The following is a 17,335-nucleotide window of genomic DNA, read 5'->3' as shown; positions in this document are numbered from 1 at the left end:
CAGGGTTTGTTACCCAGAATCCCTTGCAAACCTAAATATTTGACAAAAAAACACATTTTCCTCACATTTCTGTGGTGGAAAGTTCTGGAATCTGCGTGGATCAACAAATTTCCACCCACCCAGCGTTTCCCCAGGTCTTCAGATAAAAACGGTACCTCACTTGTGTGGGTCGGCCTTGTGCCTGCGACAGGAAACGGCGCAAAATGCAACGTGGTCGCACCTCAATTTCCCAGTGAAATCTTGCGCTCTTTGGACAAAGAGACTACCTTTTGTTTTTGAGCCCTAGCTCTGCCAGCACCTAGGGAAACCTAGCAAAACTATATATTTTTGAAAAGTAGACACCCAGGGGAATTCAGGATGGGTGACTCGACTGCCTACCACCAGGTTTTGTTACCCAGAATCCCTTGCAAACCTAAGAATTTGACAAAAAATAAGAAATTTTCCTCACATTTCTGTGGTGGAAAGTTCTGGAATCTGCGTGGATCAACAAAATTCCACCCACCCATCGTTCCCCCAGGTCTCCCGATAAAAACGGTACCTCACTTGCGTGGGTAGGCATAGTGGCTGCGACACGAAACAGCGCAAAACACAACATGGTCGCACCTCAATTTCCCAGTGAAATCTAGCACTTTTTGGACAAAAAGACTACCTTTTGTTTTTGCCCCGTAGCTCTGCCAGCACCTAGGGAAACCTAGCAAATCTATACATTTTTAAAAACTAGACACCCAGGGAAATTCAGGATGGGGTGACTCGTCTGCCTACCCCCAGGTTTTGTTACCCAGAATCCCTTGCAAACCTAAACATTTGACAAAAAAAACACATTTTCCTCACATTTCTGTGGTGGAAAGTTCTGGAATCTGCGTGGATCAACAAATTTCTACCCACTCAGCGTGCCCCCAGATCTCCCGAAAAAAATGGTACCTCACTTGCGTGGGTAGGCATAGTGGCTGCGACATGAAACAGCGGAAAACGCAACATGGTCGCACCTCAATTTCCCAGTGAAATCTAGCACGTTTTGGCCAAAACGACTACCTTTTGTTTTTACGCCGTAGCTCTGCCAGCACCTAGGGAAACCTAGCAAACCTATACATTTTTGAAATCTAGACACCCAGGGAAATTCAGGATGGGGTGACTCGTCTGCCTACCCCCAGGTTTTGTTACCCAGAATCCCTTAGAAACCTAAACATTTGACAAAAAAAACACATTTTCCTCACATTTCTGTGGTAAAAAGTTCTGGAATCTGCGTGGATCAACAAATTTCCACCCACCCAGTGTGCCCCTAGGTCTCCCGAAAAAAATGGTACCTCACTTGCATGGGTAGGCATAGTGGCTGCGACATGAAACAGCGCAAAACACAACATGGTCGCACCTCAATTTCCCAGTGAAATCTAGCACGTTTTGGACAAAAAGACTACCTTTTGTTTTTGCGCCGTAGCTCTGCAAGCACCTAGGGAAACCTAGCAAACCTATATATTTATGAAAACTAGACACCCAGGGGAATTTAGGATGGGGTGACTCGTCTGCCTACCACCAGGTTTTGTTACCCAGAATCCCTTGCAAACCTAAAAATTTGACCAAAAAACCACATTTTCCTCACATTTCTGTGGTGGAAAGTTCTGGAATCTGCGTGGATCAACAAATTTCCACCCACCCAGCGTTTCCCCAGGTCTTCAGATAAAAACGGTACCTCACTTGTGTGGGTCGGCCTTGTGCCTGCGACAGGAAACGGCGCAAAATGCAACGTGGTCGCACCTCAATTTCCCAGTGAAATCTTGCGCTCTTTGGACAAAGAGACTACCTTTTGTTTTTGAGCCCTAGCTCTGCCAGCACCTAGGGAAACCTAGCAAAACTACATATTTTTGAAAAGTAGACACCCAGGGGAATTCAGGATGGGTGACTCGACTGCCTACCACCAGGTTTTGTTACCCAGAATCCCTTGCAAACCAAGGAATTTGACAAAAAAAAGACATTTTCCTCACATTTCTGTGGTGGAAAGTTCTGGAATCTGCGTGGATCAACAAATTTCCACCCACCCATCGTTCCCCCAGGTCTCCCGATAAAAACGGTACCTCACTTGCGTGGGTAGGCATAGTGGCTGCGACACGAAACAGCGCAAAACACAACATGGTCGCACCTCAATTTCCCAGTGAAATCTAGCACATTTTGGACAAAAAGACTACCTTTTGTTTTTGCGCCGTAGCTCTGCCAGCACTTAGGGAAACCTAGCAAATCTATACATTTTTAAAAACTAGACACCCAGGGAAATTCAGGATGGGGTGACTCGTCTGCCTACCCCCAGGTTTTGTTACCCAGAATCCCTTGCAAACCTAAACATTTGACAAAAAAAACACATTTTCCTCACATTTCTGTGGTGGAAAGTACTGGAATCTGCGTGGATCAACAAATTTCTACCCACTCAGCGTGCCCCCAGATCTCCCGAAAAAAATGGTACCTCACTTGCGTGGGTAGGCATAGTGGCTGCGACATGAAACAGCGGAAAACGCAACATGGTCGCACCTCAATTTCCCAGTGAAATCTAGCACGTTTTGGCCAAAACGACTACCTTTTGTTTTTACGCCGTAGCTCTGCCAGCACCTAGGGAAACCTAGCAAACCTATACATTTTTGAAATCTAGACACCCAGGGAAATTCAGGATGGGGTGACTCGTCTGCCTACCCCCAGGTTTTGTTACCCAGAATCCCTTAGAAACCTAAACATTTGACAAAAAAAACACATTTTCCTCACATTTCTGTGGTGGAAAGTTCTGGAATCTGCGTGGATCAACAAATTTCCACCCACCCAGTGTGCCCCTAGGTTTCCCGAAAAAAATGGTACCTCACTTGCGTGGGTAGGCATAGTGGCTGCGACATGAAACAGCGCAAAACACAACATGGTCGCACCTCAATTTCCCAGTGAAATCTAGCACGTTTTGGACAAAAAGACTACCTTTTCTTTTTGCGCCGTAGCTCTGCAAGCACCTAGGGAAACCTAGCAAACCTATATATTTATGAAAACTAGACACCCAGGGGAATTTAGGATGGGGTGACTCGTCTGCCTACCCCCATGTTTTGTTACCCAGAATCCCTTGCAAACCTAAAAATTTGACCAAAAAAACACATTTTCCTCACATTTCTGTGGTTGAAAGTTCTGGAATCTGCGTGGATCAACAAATTTCCACCCACCCAGCGTTCTCCCAGGTCTCCCGAAAAAAATGGTACCTCACTTGCGTTGGTAGGCATAGTCGCTGCGACATGAAACGGCACAAAATGCAACGTGGTCGCACCTCAATTTCCCAGTGAAATCTTGCGCTCTTTGGGCAAAGAGACTACCTTTTGTTTTTGAGCCCAAGACCTGCCAGGACCTAGGGAAACCTAGCAAACCTATACATTTCTGAAAAGTAGACACCCAGGGGAATTCAGGATGGGGTGACTCGACTGCCTACCACCAGGGTTTGTTACCCAGAATCCCTTGCAAACCTAAATATTTGACAAAAAAAACAAATTTTCCTCACATTTCTGTGGTGGAAAGTTCTGGAATCTGCGTGGATCAACAAATTTCCACCCACCCAGCGTTTCCCCAGGTCTTCAGATAAAAACGGTACCTCACTTGTGTGGGTCGGCCTTGTGCCTGCGACAGGAAACGGCGCAAAATGCAACGTGGTCGCACCTCAATTTCCCAGTGAAATCTTGCGCTCTTTGGACAAAGAGACTACCTTTTGTTTTTGAGCCCTAGCTCTGCCAGCACCTAGGGAAACCTAGCAAAACTATATATTTTTGAAAAGTAGACACCCAGGGGAATTCAGGATGGGTGACTCGACTGCCTACCACCAGGTTTTGTTACCCAGAATCCCTTGCAAACCTAAGAATTTGAAAAAAAAAAGACATTTTCCTCACATTTCTGTGGTGGAAAGTTCTGGAATCTGCGTTGATCAACAAATTTCCACCCACCCATCGTTCCCCCAGGTCTCCCGATAAAAACGGTACCTCTCTTGCGTGGGTAGGCATAGTGGCTGCGACACGAAACGGCACAAAATGCAACGTGGTCGCACCTCAATTTCCCAGTGAAATCTTGCGCTCTTTGGGCAAAGAGACTACCTTTTGTTTTTGAGCCCAAGACCTGCCAGGACCTAGGGAAACCTAGCAAACCTATACATTTCTGAAAAGTAGACACCCAGGGGAATTCAGGATGGGGTGACTCGACTGCCTACCACCAGGGTTTGTTACCCAGAATCCCTTGCAAACCTAAATATTTGACAAAAAAAACAAATTTTCCTCACATTTCTGTGGTGGAAAGTTCTGGAATCTGCGTGGATCAACAAATTTCCACCCACCCAGCGTTTCCCCAGGTCTTCAGATAAAAACGGTACCTCACTTGTGTGGGTCGGCCTTGTGCCTGCGACAGGAAACGGCGCAAAACACAACATGGTCGCACCTCAATTTCCCAGTGAAATCTAGCACTTTTTGGACAAAAAGACTACCTTTTGTTTTTGCGCCGTAGCTCTGCCAGCACCTAGGGAAACCTAGCAAATCTATACATTTTTAAAAACTAGACACCCAGGGAAATTCAGGATGGGGTGACTCGTCTGCCTACCCCCAGGTTTTGTTACCCAGAATCCCTTGCAAACCTAACATTTGACAAAAAAAACACATTTTCCTCACATTTCTGTGGTGGAAAGTTCTGGAATCTGCGTGGATCAACAAATTTCTACCCACTCAGCGTGCCCCCAGGTCTCCAGAAAAAAATGGTACCTCACTTGCGTGGGTAGGCATAGTGGCTGCGACATGAAACAGCGGAAAACGCAACATGGTCGCACCTCAATTTCCCAGTGAAATCTAGCACGTTTTGGCCAAAACGACTACCTTTTGTTTTTACGCCGTAGCTCTGCCAGCACCTAGGGAAACCTAGCAAACCTATACATTTTTGAAATCTAGACACCCAGGGAAATTCAGGATGGGGTGACTCGTCTGCCTACCCCCAGGTTTTGTTACCCAGAATCCCTTGCAAACCTAAACATTTGACAAAAAAAACACATTTTCCTCACATTTCTGTGGTGGACAGTTCTGGAATCTGCGTGGATCAACAAATATCCACCCACCCAGCGTGCCCCTAGGTCTCCCAAAAAAAATGGTACCTCACTTGCGTGGGTAGGCATAGTGGCTGCGACATGAAACAGCGCAAAACACAACATGGTTGCACCTCAAATTCCCAGTGAAATCTAGCACGTTTTGGACAAAAAGACTACCTTTTGTTTTTGCGCCGTAGCTCTGCCAGCACCTAGGGAAACCTAGCAAACCTATATATTTATGAAAACTAGACACGCAGGGGAATTTAGGATGGGGTGACTCGTCTGCCTACCCCCAGGTTTTGTTACCCAGAATCCCTTGCAAACCTAAAAATTTGACAAACAAAACACATTTTCCTCACATTTCTGTGGTGGAAAGTTCTGGAATCTGCGTGGATCAACAAATTTCCACCCACCCAGCGTTCTCCCAGGTCTCCCGAAAAAAATGGTACCTCACTTGCGTTGGTAGGCATAGTGGCTGTGACATGAAACAGCGCAAAACGCAACATGGTCGCACCTCAATTTCCCAGTGAAATCTAGCACGTTTTGGCCAAAAAGACTACCTTTTGTTTTTGCGCCATAGCTCTGCCAGCACCTAGGGAAACCTAGCAAACCTATACATTTTTGAAATCTAGACACCCAGGGAAATTCAGGATGGGGTGACTCGTCTGCCTACCCCCAGGTTTTGTTACCCAGAATCCCTTGCAAACCTAAACATTTGACAAAAAAAACACATTTTCCTCACATTTCTGTGGTGGAAAGTTCTGGAATCTGCGTGGATCAACAAATTTCCACCCACCGAGCGTGCCCCTAGGTCTCCCGAAAAAAATGGTACCTCACTTGCGTGGGTAGGCATAGTGGCTGCGACATGAAACAGCGCAAAACACAACATGGTTGCACCTCAATTTCCCAGTGAAATCCAGCACGTTTTGGACAAAAAGACTACCTTTTGTTTTTGCGCCGTAGCTCTGCCAGCACCTAGGGAAACCTAGCAAACCTATATATTTATGAAAACTAGACACCCAGGGGAATTTAGGATGGGGTGACTCGTCTGCCTACCCCCAGGTTTTGTTACCCAGAATCCCTTGCAAACCTAAAAATTTGACAAAAAAAACACATTTTCCTCACATTTCTGTGGTGGAAAGTTCTGGAATCTGCGTGGATCAACAAATTTCCACCCACCCAGCGTTCTCCCAGGTCTCCCGAAAAAAATGGTACCTCACTTGCGTTGGTAGGCATAGTGGCTGTGACATGAAACAGCGCAAAACGCAACATGGTCGCACCTCAATTTCCCAGTGAAATCTAGCACGTTTTGGCCAAAAAGACTACCTTTTGTTTTTGCGCCATAGCTCTGCCAGCACCTAGGGAAACCTAGCAAACCTATACATTTTTTAAATCTAGACACCCAGGGGAATTCAGGATGGGGTGACTCGTCTGCCTACCCCCAGGTTTTGTTACCCAGAATCCCTTGCAAACCTAAATATTTGACAAAAAAAACTAATTTTCCTCACATTTCTGTGGTGGAAAGTTCTGGAATCTGCATGGATCAACAAATTTCCACCCACCCAGCGTTCCCCCAGGTCTTCCGAAAACAATGGTACCTCACTTGCGTGGTTAGGCATAGTGGCTGCGACATGAAACAGCGCAAAACGCAACATGGTCGCACCTCAATTTCCCATGAAATCTAGAACGTTTTGGCCAAAAAGACTACCTTCTGTTTTTGCGCTGAAAACTAGACACCCAGGGGAATTCAGGATGGGGATGACTAGTCTGCCTACCCCCAGGTTTTGTTATCCAGAATCCCTTGCAAACCTAAAAATGACAAAAAAACCAAATTTTCCTTACATTTCTGTGGTGGAAAGTTCTGGAATTTGCGTGGATCAACAAATTTCCACCCACCCAGCGTTCCCCCAGGTCTCCCGAAAAAAATTGGTACCTCACTTGCGTGGGTAGGCATAGTGGCTGCGACATGAAACAGCGCAAAACGCAACATGGTCGCACATCAATTTCCCAGTGAAATCTAGCACGTTTTGGCCAAAAAGACTACCTTTTGTTTTTGCGCCGTAGCTCTGCCAGCACCTAGGGAAACCTAGCAAACCTATACATTTCTGAAAACTAGACACCCAGGGGAATTCACGATGGGGTGACTCGTCTGCCTACCCCCAGGTTTTGTTACCCAGAATCCCTTGCAAACCTAACAATTTGACAAAAAAACAAATTTTCCTCACATTTCTGTGGTGGAAAGTTCTGGAATCTGCGTGGATCAACAAATTTCCACCCACCCAGTGTTCCCCCAGGTCTCCCCAAAAAAATGGTACCTCACTTGCGTGGGTAGGCATAGTGGCTGCGACATGAAACAGCGCAAAACGCAACATGGTCGCACCTCAATTTCCCAGTGAAATCTAGCACGTTTTGGCCAAAAAGACTACCTTTTGTTTTTGCGCCGTAGCTCTGCCAGCACCTAGGGAAACCTAGCAAACCTATACATTTTTGAAAACTAGACACCCAGGGGAATTCACGATGGGGTGACTCGTCTGCCTACCCCCAGGTTTTGTTACCCCGAATCCCTTGTAAACCTAAAAATTTGACAAAAAAACACATTTTCCTCACATTTCTGTGGTGGAAAGTTCTAGAATCTGCGTGGATCAAGAAATTTCCACCCACCCAGCATTCCCCCAGGTCTCCCGAAAAAAATGGTACCTCACCTGCGTGGGTAGGCATAGTGGCTGCGACATGAAACAGCGCAAAACGCAACATGGTCGCACCTCAATTTCCCAGTGAAATCTAGCACGTTTTGGACAAAAAGACTACCTTTTGTTTTTGCACCGTAACTCTACCAGCACCTAGGGAAACTTAGCAAACCTATACATTTTTGAAAACTAGACACCCAGGGAAATTCAGGATGGGGTGACTCGTCTGCCTACCCCCAGGTTTTGTTACCCAGAATCCCTTGCAAACCTAAAAGTTTGACCAAAAAAACACATTTTCCGCACATTTCTGTGGTGGAAAGTTCTGGAATCTGCGTAGATCAACAAATTTCCCCCCACCCAGCGTTCCCCTAGGTCTCCCAAAAAAAATTGGTACCTCACTTGCGTGGATAGACATAGTGGCTGCAACAGGAAACGGTTCAAATCGTACGGTGGTAAATTTACAATACCCTATTGCAAAACTACCTTGATTTTGTGGGGGGGGGACCTGAGTTTTTGGCCCGGGGCTCGGTGGCCATCTTTGGAAATTACCAAACCCAAACAGTTCTCATAACTAGACACCCGGGGGAGTCCAGGGAGGTATGGCATGCGTGGGTCCCCCAATGTTTTCCTACCCAGAACTCCTTGCAAACCTTAAAATTAGGTAAAAATAGCACTTTTCCAAACTTTTTCGCGTGGGATCGCCGTGCCGGCAAAAATGTCCTACCACCCAGCGTTCCCCTTGTTCTCCCGAGTAAATGGATACCTCACTTGTGTGGGTGCCCCAAAGCAGCACCCAGCGTTCCCCTAGGTCTCCCGAAAAAAATGGTACCTCACTTGCGTGGATAGACATAGTGGCTGCAACAGGAAACGGTTCAAATCGTACGGTGGTGAATTTACAATACCCTATTGCAAAACTACCTTGATTGGGGGGGGGGACCTGAGTTTTTGGCCCGGGGCTCGGTGGCCATCTTTGGAAAGTACCAAACCCAAACAGTTCTCAAAACTAGACACCCGGGGGATTCCAGGGAGATATGGCATGCGTGGGTCCCCCAATGTTTTCCTACCCAGAACTCCTTGCAAACCTTAAAATTAGGTAAAAATAGCACTTTTCCAAACTTTTTCGCGTGGGATCGCCGTGCCGGCAAAAATTTCCTACCACCCAGCGTTCCCCTTGTTCTCCCGAGTAAAAGGATACCTCCCTTGTGTGGGTGCCCCAAAGCAGAACAGGCCAAAATTGACTTTTGAAAAAAGTAGTATTTAAGTTTTACAAATTAAGCCCCCCTGCCTTAGTCACAGGCCTTTGGCCCACCCACTGAAGTGAGGTATCATTTTACTCGGGAGAACAAGGGAAACGCTGGGTGGTAGGACATTTGTGCCGGCAGCGAGATCCCACCCAAAAAAGTACGGAAAAATGGGTTTTTTGACCTAAATTTAAGGTTTGCAGGGGTTTCTGGGTAGGAAAACATTGGGGGACCCACGCATGCCATACCTCCCTGGACTCCCCCGAGTGTCTAGTTCTCAGAACTGTTTGGGTTTGGTAGTTTCCAAAGATGCCCGCCAAGCCCCAGGCCAAAAGCTCAGGTGTCCCCCTCAAAAAATAAGATTGTTTGGCTAAAGGTAATTTTTTGGTCTCCACAGTAAGAATTGGGCCTTTTCCTATAGCAGCCACTATGCCTACCCACGCAAGTGAGGTACCATTTTTATCGGGACACCTTGAGGAACGCTGGGTGGGAGGTAATTTGTGTGAGCCCAGTGATGCCACGCTTTCCCACACTAAAAAGTGTGAAAAAACTGATTTGTTCCAGCTAAAATTGAGGTTTGCAAGGGATTCTGGGTAAAGGAACGTTGGAGGATCCACGCAAGCCATACCTCCTTGGAAGCCCCCGGGTGTCTACTTTTCAGAAATGTGTGGGTTTGGTAGGTTTCCATAGATAGCTGTCTAGCACGGGGCCAAAACCCAGGTAACCCCTCTTGCAAAAGCTGGTGGACTTGACAGTGTCACCATTGTCAAATCCACCAGCTTTTGCAAGAGGGGTTACCTGGGTTTCTGGCCCCGTGCTAGACGGCCATCTAGGGAAACCTACCAAACCCACACATTTCTGAAAAGTAGACACCCAGGGGCTTCCAAGGAGGTATGGCTTGCGTGCATCGTTCAACGTTCCTTTACCCAGAATCCCTTGCAAACCTCAATTTTAGCAGAAAAAAATCAGTTTTTTCACACGTTTTAGTGTGGGAAAGCGTGGCATCACTGGGCTCACACAAATTACCTCCCACCCAGCGTTCCCCCAGGTCTCCCGATAAAAACGGTACCTAACTTGCATGGGTAGGCATAGTTGCTGCAACAGGAAAAGGTCCAAATCGTACGGTGGTGAATTTAAAATACCCTGAAGCAATATAACCTTAATTTTTTTTGGGGGGGGGGCCCTGAGTTTTTGGCCCGGGGCTCGGTGGTATTCTTTGTAAAGTACCAAACCCAAACAGTTCTGAAAACTAGACACCCGGGGGAGTCCAGGGAGGTATGGCATGCGTGGGTCCCCCAATGTTTTCCTACCCAGAACTCCTTGCAAACCTTAAAATTAGGTAAAAATAGCACTTTTCCAAACTTTTTTGCGTGGGATCGCCGTGCCGGCAAAAATGTCCTACCACCCAGCGTTTCCCTTGTTCTTCCGAGTAAAAGGATACCTCACTTGCGTGGGTGCCCCAAAGCAGAACAGGCCAAAAATGAATTTTGAAAAAAGTAGTATTTAAGTTTTACAAATTAAGCCCCCCTGGCTTAGTCACAGGCCTTTGGCCCACCCACACAAGTGAGGTATCATTTTACTCGGGAGAACAAGGGAAACGCTGGGTGGTAGGACATTTGTGCCGGCAGCGAGATCCCACCCAAAAAGTACGGAAAAATTGTTTTTTTAACTAAATTTAAGGTTTGCAGGGGTTTCTGGGTAGGAAAACATTGGGGGACCCACGCATGCCATACCTCCCTGGACTCCCCCGGGTGTCTAGTTCTCAGAACTGTTTGGGTTTGGTAGTTTCCAAAGATGCCTGCCAAGCCCCGGGCCAAAAGCTCAGGTGACCCCCTCAAAAAATAAGATTGTTTGGCTAAAGGTCATTTTTTGGTCTCCACAGTAAGAATCGGGCCTTTTCCTATAGCAGCCACTATGCCTAACCACGCAAGTGAGGTACCATTTTTATCGGGAGACCTTGGGGAACGCTGGGTGGGAGGTAATTTGTGTGAGCCCAGTGATGCCACGCTTTCCCACGCTAAAAAGTGTGAAAAAACTGATTTATTTCCAGCTAAAATTGAGGTTTGCAAGGGATTCTGGGTAAAGGAACGTTGGAGGATCCACACAAGCCATACCTCCTTGGAAGCCCCCGGGTGTCTACTTTTCAGAAATGTGTGGGTTTGGTAGGTTTCGGTAGATGGCTATCTAGCACGGGGCCAAAAACCCAGGTAACCCCTCTTGCAAAAGCTAGTGGACTTGACAGTGTCACCATTGTCAAATCCACCAGCTTTTGCAAAAGGGGTTACCTGGGTTTCTGGCCCTGTGCTAGACGGCCATCTAGGGGAACCTACCAAACCCACACATTTCTGAAAAGTAGACACCCGGGGGCTTCCAAGGAGGTATGGCTTGCGTGGATCCTCCAACGTTCCTTTACCCAGAATCCCTTGCAAACCTCAATTTTAGCAAAACAAAATCAGTTTTTTCACACGTTTTAGTGTGGGAAAGCATGGCATCACTGGGCTAACACAAATTACCTCCCACCCAGTGTTCCCCCAGGTCTCCCGATAAAAACGGTACCTCACTTGCATGGGTAGGCATAGTGGCTGCAACAGGAAAAGGTCCAAATCGTACGGTGGTGAATTTAAAATACCCTGAAGCAATATAACCTTGATTTATGGGGGGGCACCTGAGTTTTTGGCCCGGGGCTCGGTGGTATTCTTTGGAAAGTACCAAACCCAAGCAGTTCTGAAAACTAGACACCCGGGGGAGTCCAGGGAGGTATGGCATGCGTGGGTCCCCCAATGTTTTCCTACCCAGAACTCCTTGCAAACCTTAAAATTAGGTAAAAATAGCACTTTTCCAAACTTTTTTGCGTGGGATAGCCGTGCCGGCAAAAATGTCCTACCACCCAGCATTCCCCTTGTTCTCCTGAGTAAAGGGATACCTCACTTGTGTGGGTGCCCCAAAGCAGAACAGGCCAAACATGAATTTTGAAAAAAGTAGTCTTTAAGTTTTACAAATTAAGCCCTCCTGCCTTAGTCACAGGCCTTTGGCCCACCCACACAAGTGAGGTATCATTTTACTCGGGAGAACCAGGAAAACGCTGGGTGGTAGGACATTTGTGCCGGCAGCGAGATCCCACCCAAAAAAGTACGGAAAAATTGGTTTTTTGACCTAAATTTAAGGTTTGCAGGGGTTTCTGGGTAGGAAAACATTGGGGGACCCACGCATGCCATACCTCCCTGGACTCCCCCGGGTGTCTAGTTCTCAGAACTGTTTGGGTTTGGTAGTTTCCAAAGATGCCCGCCAAGCCCCGGGCCAAAAGCTCAGGTGACCCCCTCAGAAAATAAGATTGTTTGGCTAAAGGTAATTTTTTTGTCTCCACAGTAAGAATTGGGCCTTTTCCTATAGCAGCCACTATGCCTACCCACGCAAGTGAGGTACCATTTTTATCGGGAGACCTTGGGGAACGCTGGGTGTGAGGTAATTTGTGTGAGCCCAGTGTTGCCACGCTTTCCCACACTAAAAAGGGTGAAAAAACTGAATTTTTTCCAGCTAAAATTGATGTTTGCAAGGGATTCTGGGTAAAGGAACGTTGGAGGATCCACACAAGCCATACCTCCTTGGAAGCCCCCGGGTGTCTACTTTTCAGAAATGTGTGGGTTTGGTAGGTTTCCCTAGATGGCCGTCTAGCACGGGGCCAAAATCCCAGGTAACCCCTCTTGCAAAAGCTGGTGGGCTTGACAGTGTCACCATTGTCAAATCCACCAGCTTTTGCAAGAGGGGTTACCTGGGTTTCTGGCCCCGTGCTAGACGGCCATCTAGGGAAAGCTACCAAACCCACACATTTCTGAAAAGTAGACACCCGGGGGCTTCCAAGGAGGTATGGCTTGCGTGGATCCTCCAACGTTCCTTTACCCAGAATCCCTTGCAAACCTCAATTTTAGCAGAAAAAAATCTGTTTTTTCACACGTTTTAGTGTGGGAAAGCGTGGCATCACTGGGCTCACACAAATTACCTCCCACCCAGCGTTCCCCCTGGTCTCCCGATAAGAACGGTACCTCACTTGCGTGGGTAGGCATAGTGGCTGCAACAGGAAAAGGTTCAAATCGTACGGTGGTGAATTTAAAATACCCTGAAGCAATATAACCTTGATTTTTTGGGGGGGGCACCTGCATTTTTGGCCTGGGGCTCGGTGGTATTCTTTGGAAAGTACCAAACCCAAACAGTTCTGAAAACTAGACACCCGGGGGAGTCCAGGGAGGTATGGCATGCATGGGTTCCCCAATGTTTTCCTACCCAGAACTCCTTGCAAACCTTAAAATTAGGTAAAAATAGCACTTTTCAAAACTTTTTTGCGTGGGATCGCCGTGCCGGCAAAAATGTCCTACCACCCAGCGTTCCCCTTGTTCTCCCAAGTAAAAGGATACCTCACTTGTGTGGGTGCCCCAAAGCAGAACAGGCCAAAAATGAATTTTGAAAAAAGCAGTATTTAAGTTTTACCAATTAAGCCCCCCTGCCTTAGTCACAGGCCTTTGGCCCACCCACACAAGTGAGGTATCATTTTACTCGGGAGAACAAGGGAAACGCTGGGTGGTAGGACATTTGTGCCGGCAGCGAGATCCCACCCAAAAAAATACTAAAAAATGGTTTTTTTGACCTAAATTTAAGGTTTGCAGGGGTTTCTGGATAGGAAAACATTGGGGGACCCACGCATGCCATACCCCCCTGGACTCCCCCGGGTGTCTAGTTCTCGGAACAGTTTGGGTTTGGCAGTTTCCAAAGATGCCCGCCAAGCCCCGGGCCAAAAACTCATGGGAACCCCCTTGCAAAACCAAATTGTTTTGAATTAATTAAGTTTTCAGATGGAGAACGTGCGATTCAGGGCACAATATCGCATGAAAATTGTGACAGACAATTTCAAGTTTGCAAGAGATTGTGCACAAAAAACAACAATAGAATTCACCAACAAGACATGACCATATACTGCCATGAATTGCCAATAGTATCTAAATTTAGAAAGTTATTTATAGCTATAATATACACCATAACTGAGTTATTCAAAAGACAAAGAATCAAGCACGGCTATCTATTCCTCAAAGACACACACATACAGGTTGGATTTGGCACGAGGGCGAGTGATGGTTCAGTACATAAAATTTTATTAACATGATATTTAAAAAAAATGAAATGCTCTGTTAATAAATACATGCATAAAAACCGAACCAGTGACTCGCAACTCGTGAGCTGTAAAGCCACGACAAGGCACCAACCGTTTTACAGGCCATTCACGCACCTTTCATACCTGATACAAACAAGACCACTGACACCATCTGGAAGAAAAGCAACACATTACATCAATCACAATAAGGGACAAGGCACACCCTACTGCAGAAAGAGAAAAAACATTTTTTACTGCACAGCCATCTAATCCGCAAGCACACACACATACTGGTTGGATTTGGCACGAGGGTGAGTGATGATTCAGTACATACAATTGTAATCGCAAGTAATTTCACAAAAAATTAAATACACTGCGTATAATTGAAAGTATGATTAACTGAACCACTGACTCACAGCTCGTGAGCTGTAAAGCCACGTCAAGGCACCAACCTCTTCACAGGCCATTCATACACCTTTCGTACGTGTGACACATTCAAAACATTCACACCGCCAGCCGCGGACCCATCACATTTCAACACTCACACCAGCAAACAGTGCCATTCAAGGGCCCATCACTTTCACACGCCCACATTTCTGACACTGCAACTACACAAATTGATGGACTGCGTGGAGTGTCACTCAACTAGCAGTGTGTGTAATGACCAACAGAAAGTAACTACTCACACAACGCCAACCGAGCGCCAGTCCACCCACACCACCATCCAAGCACCAGACCATGCACATCGCCAGCCAAACACCACTCAGCGCACACCACCAGCCAAGCACCACTCCGTGCACAGACAGCCAAGTACCACTCCACACACACCACCAGCCAAGCGCCACTCCACGCACACCGCCAGCTAAGCACCACTCTGTGCACAGACAGCTAAGCACCGCTCCACGCACACCCTCCAGCCAAGTACCACTCCACACACACCACCAGCCAAGCACCACTCCACACACACCACCAGCCAAACACCACTCCATGCACAGACAGCCAAGTACCACTCCACAAACATCACCAGCCAAGCGCCACTCCACACACACCGCCAGCCAAGCACCACTCCGTGCACAGACAGCCAAGTACTACTCCACAAACACCATCAGCCAAGCACAACTCCACACACACCGCCAGCCAAGCACCACTCCACACACACCGCCAGCCAAGCACCACTCCACACACACCGCCAGCCAAGCACCACTCCACACACACCACCAGCCAAGCACCACTCCACACACACCACCAGCCAAACACCACTCCATGCACAGACAGCCAAGTACCACTCCACGCACACCCACCAGCCAAGCGCCACTCCACACACACCACCAGCCAAACACCACTCCATGCACAGACAGCCAAGTACCACTCCACGAACACCACCAGCCAAGCGCCACTCCACACACACCGCCAGCCAAGCACCACTCGTGCACAGACAGCCAAGTACCACTCCATGCACACCACCAGCCAAGCGCAACTCCACACACACCGCCAGCCAAGCACCAGCCGGCACACACCACAAACACATTTAGAATTCTTTTTTTGAAAATAACACTAAACAAATGGAAATACCTACAAATCAGCTAACACAAATTCTTAAAATAAAAACTTTGCACTAATGCCAATCCTTGAAACAAACTAAAACATTTTTACAAAATGCAGTCCAAGTAATTCACTTTACAGCTCATTAAAACTCCCAAAACTTATTTTGTGTGTGGTACGATTTAAAACAAGCTGACAGACACAATGCAGGCTTAGAAGGACAGTCAGGACAGTATACACGAGACTCCCTCCGCACGCCTCTTCGCTAACAGACTCTGCATCTTCTAGTCGGAAAGTCTCTTGCGGTAGTGGAAGGAATAGATTCAGGAAAGTGGCGATCTTTCAATCTAGCCACTTCCTCCACAACTCCAAATATAGGAACACTTGCCTGCTCCACAAGTACAAGGCTGCCTATTATAGACTCCTGAAACTTAACAAAAGGCATCTTCTTCTCAGTACAAGACTTCTGGTACACAACGAAAGCATTAAAGGATGCCAAGTGGAACAGATGGATAGCCAACTTCTTGTACCAAACGTAGGCCTTTCGAAGAGCAGCATAGGGTTCCAACCTCTGATCTACTCTGTCAACACCACCCATGAACTTATTGTAAGCTATAATGCACACAGGTTTGCGCACTTCAGCACCCTGACCCCAAACAGGCACAGGTTCTGTACTTTCATCGTGGATAGTAGTCAGCATGTACACATCTCTCTTGTCTGAATACTTCACAGCTAGAAGCTCCCCACATCGCAATGCCGTAGACTGTCCACGCACAAGCCTTTTGCAAACAAGTTCCTTTGGGAAACCTTTACGGTTACTGCGCATTGTGCCACAAGCAACAGTGCCCACTTTGGCCAACTCCTTGAACAACCGCACACCAGTGTAGAAGTTATCTACATATAAATGATGGCCTTTGTTAAATAATCCTCTACCTAGTTCCCACACAATTTTCTCAGTCACTCCAAAAGTAGAAGGACAACCAGGAGGGTTAATGCTGGACTCCTTACCAGTGTACACCCTGAAATTGTAGACATATCCAGTCTCACTGTCACACAGCATATACAGTTTGATTCCATAGCGTGCCCTCTTACTAGGAATGTATTGCCTAAAAACCAAGCGGCCCTTGAACAACAGCAAAGACTCATCCACTGCAATTTCTTTACCAGGGACAAAGATCTCAGAAAAACAATCAACAAAGTGATCAAGGACAGGCCGAATTTTAAACAAACGGTCACAATCAGGGTGATCGCGTGACAATGCTAAACTATTATCAACAAAATGCATCATCCGAAGAAGAAGCATATACCGATCACGACTTATGACTGCTGGAAATATAGCTGTTGCCATCAAGGGACTAGTGGACCAATATGAAGTCATTGATGGCTTCCTTGGCAAGCCCATCAAAAAAGTTAATCCCAGAAACTTCTTCATCTCTTCACCATTTGTGGGAGTCCACCGGATTGCTCTAGAATAGGGCTTAAGGCGGGCACTGTTGGCCCTCAAAAATTGTTCTGCATACAAATTGGTTTGTTCAACAATCTCTTGCAAAAACACATCGTCAAAAAACAACTGAAAAAAATTAATTGGCAGAAAATTCTCAGTATTCACTCTACACCCAGGAACACCAGTGAACTCTGGCAATGCCGGCTGCACCAAGTC

This window comes from Lissotriton helveticus, chromosome 2_2 (assembly GCF_964261635.1).
Source record: "Lissotriton helveticus chromosome 2_2, aLisHel1.1, whole genome shotgun sequence".
In the NCBI taxonomy this organism is placed as follows: domain Eukaryota; kingdom Metazoa; phylum Chordata; class Amphibia; order Caudata; family Salamandridae; genus Lissotriton; species Lissotriton helveticus.
This window is presented reverse-complemented; position numbering follows the sequence as displayed.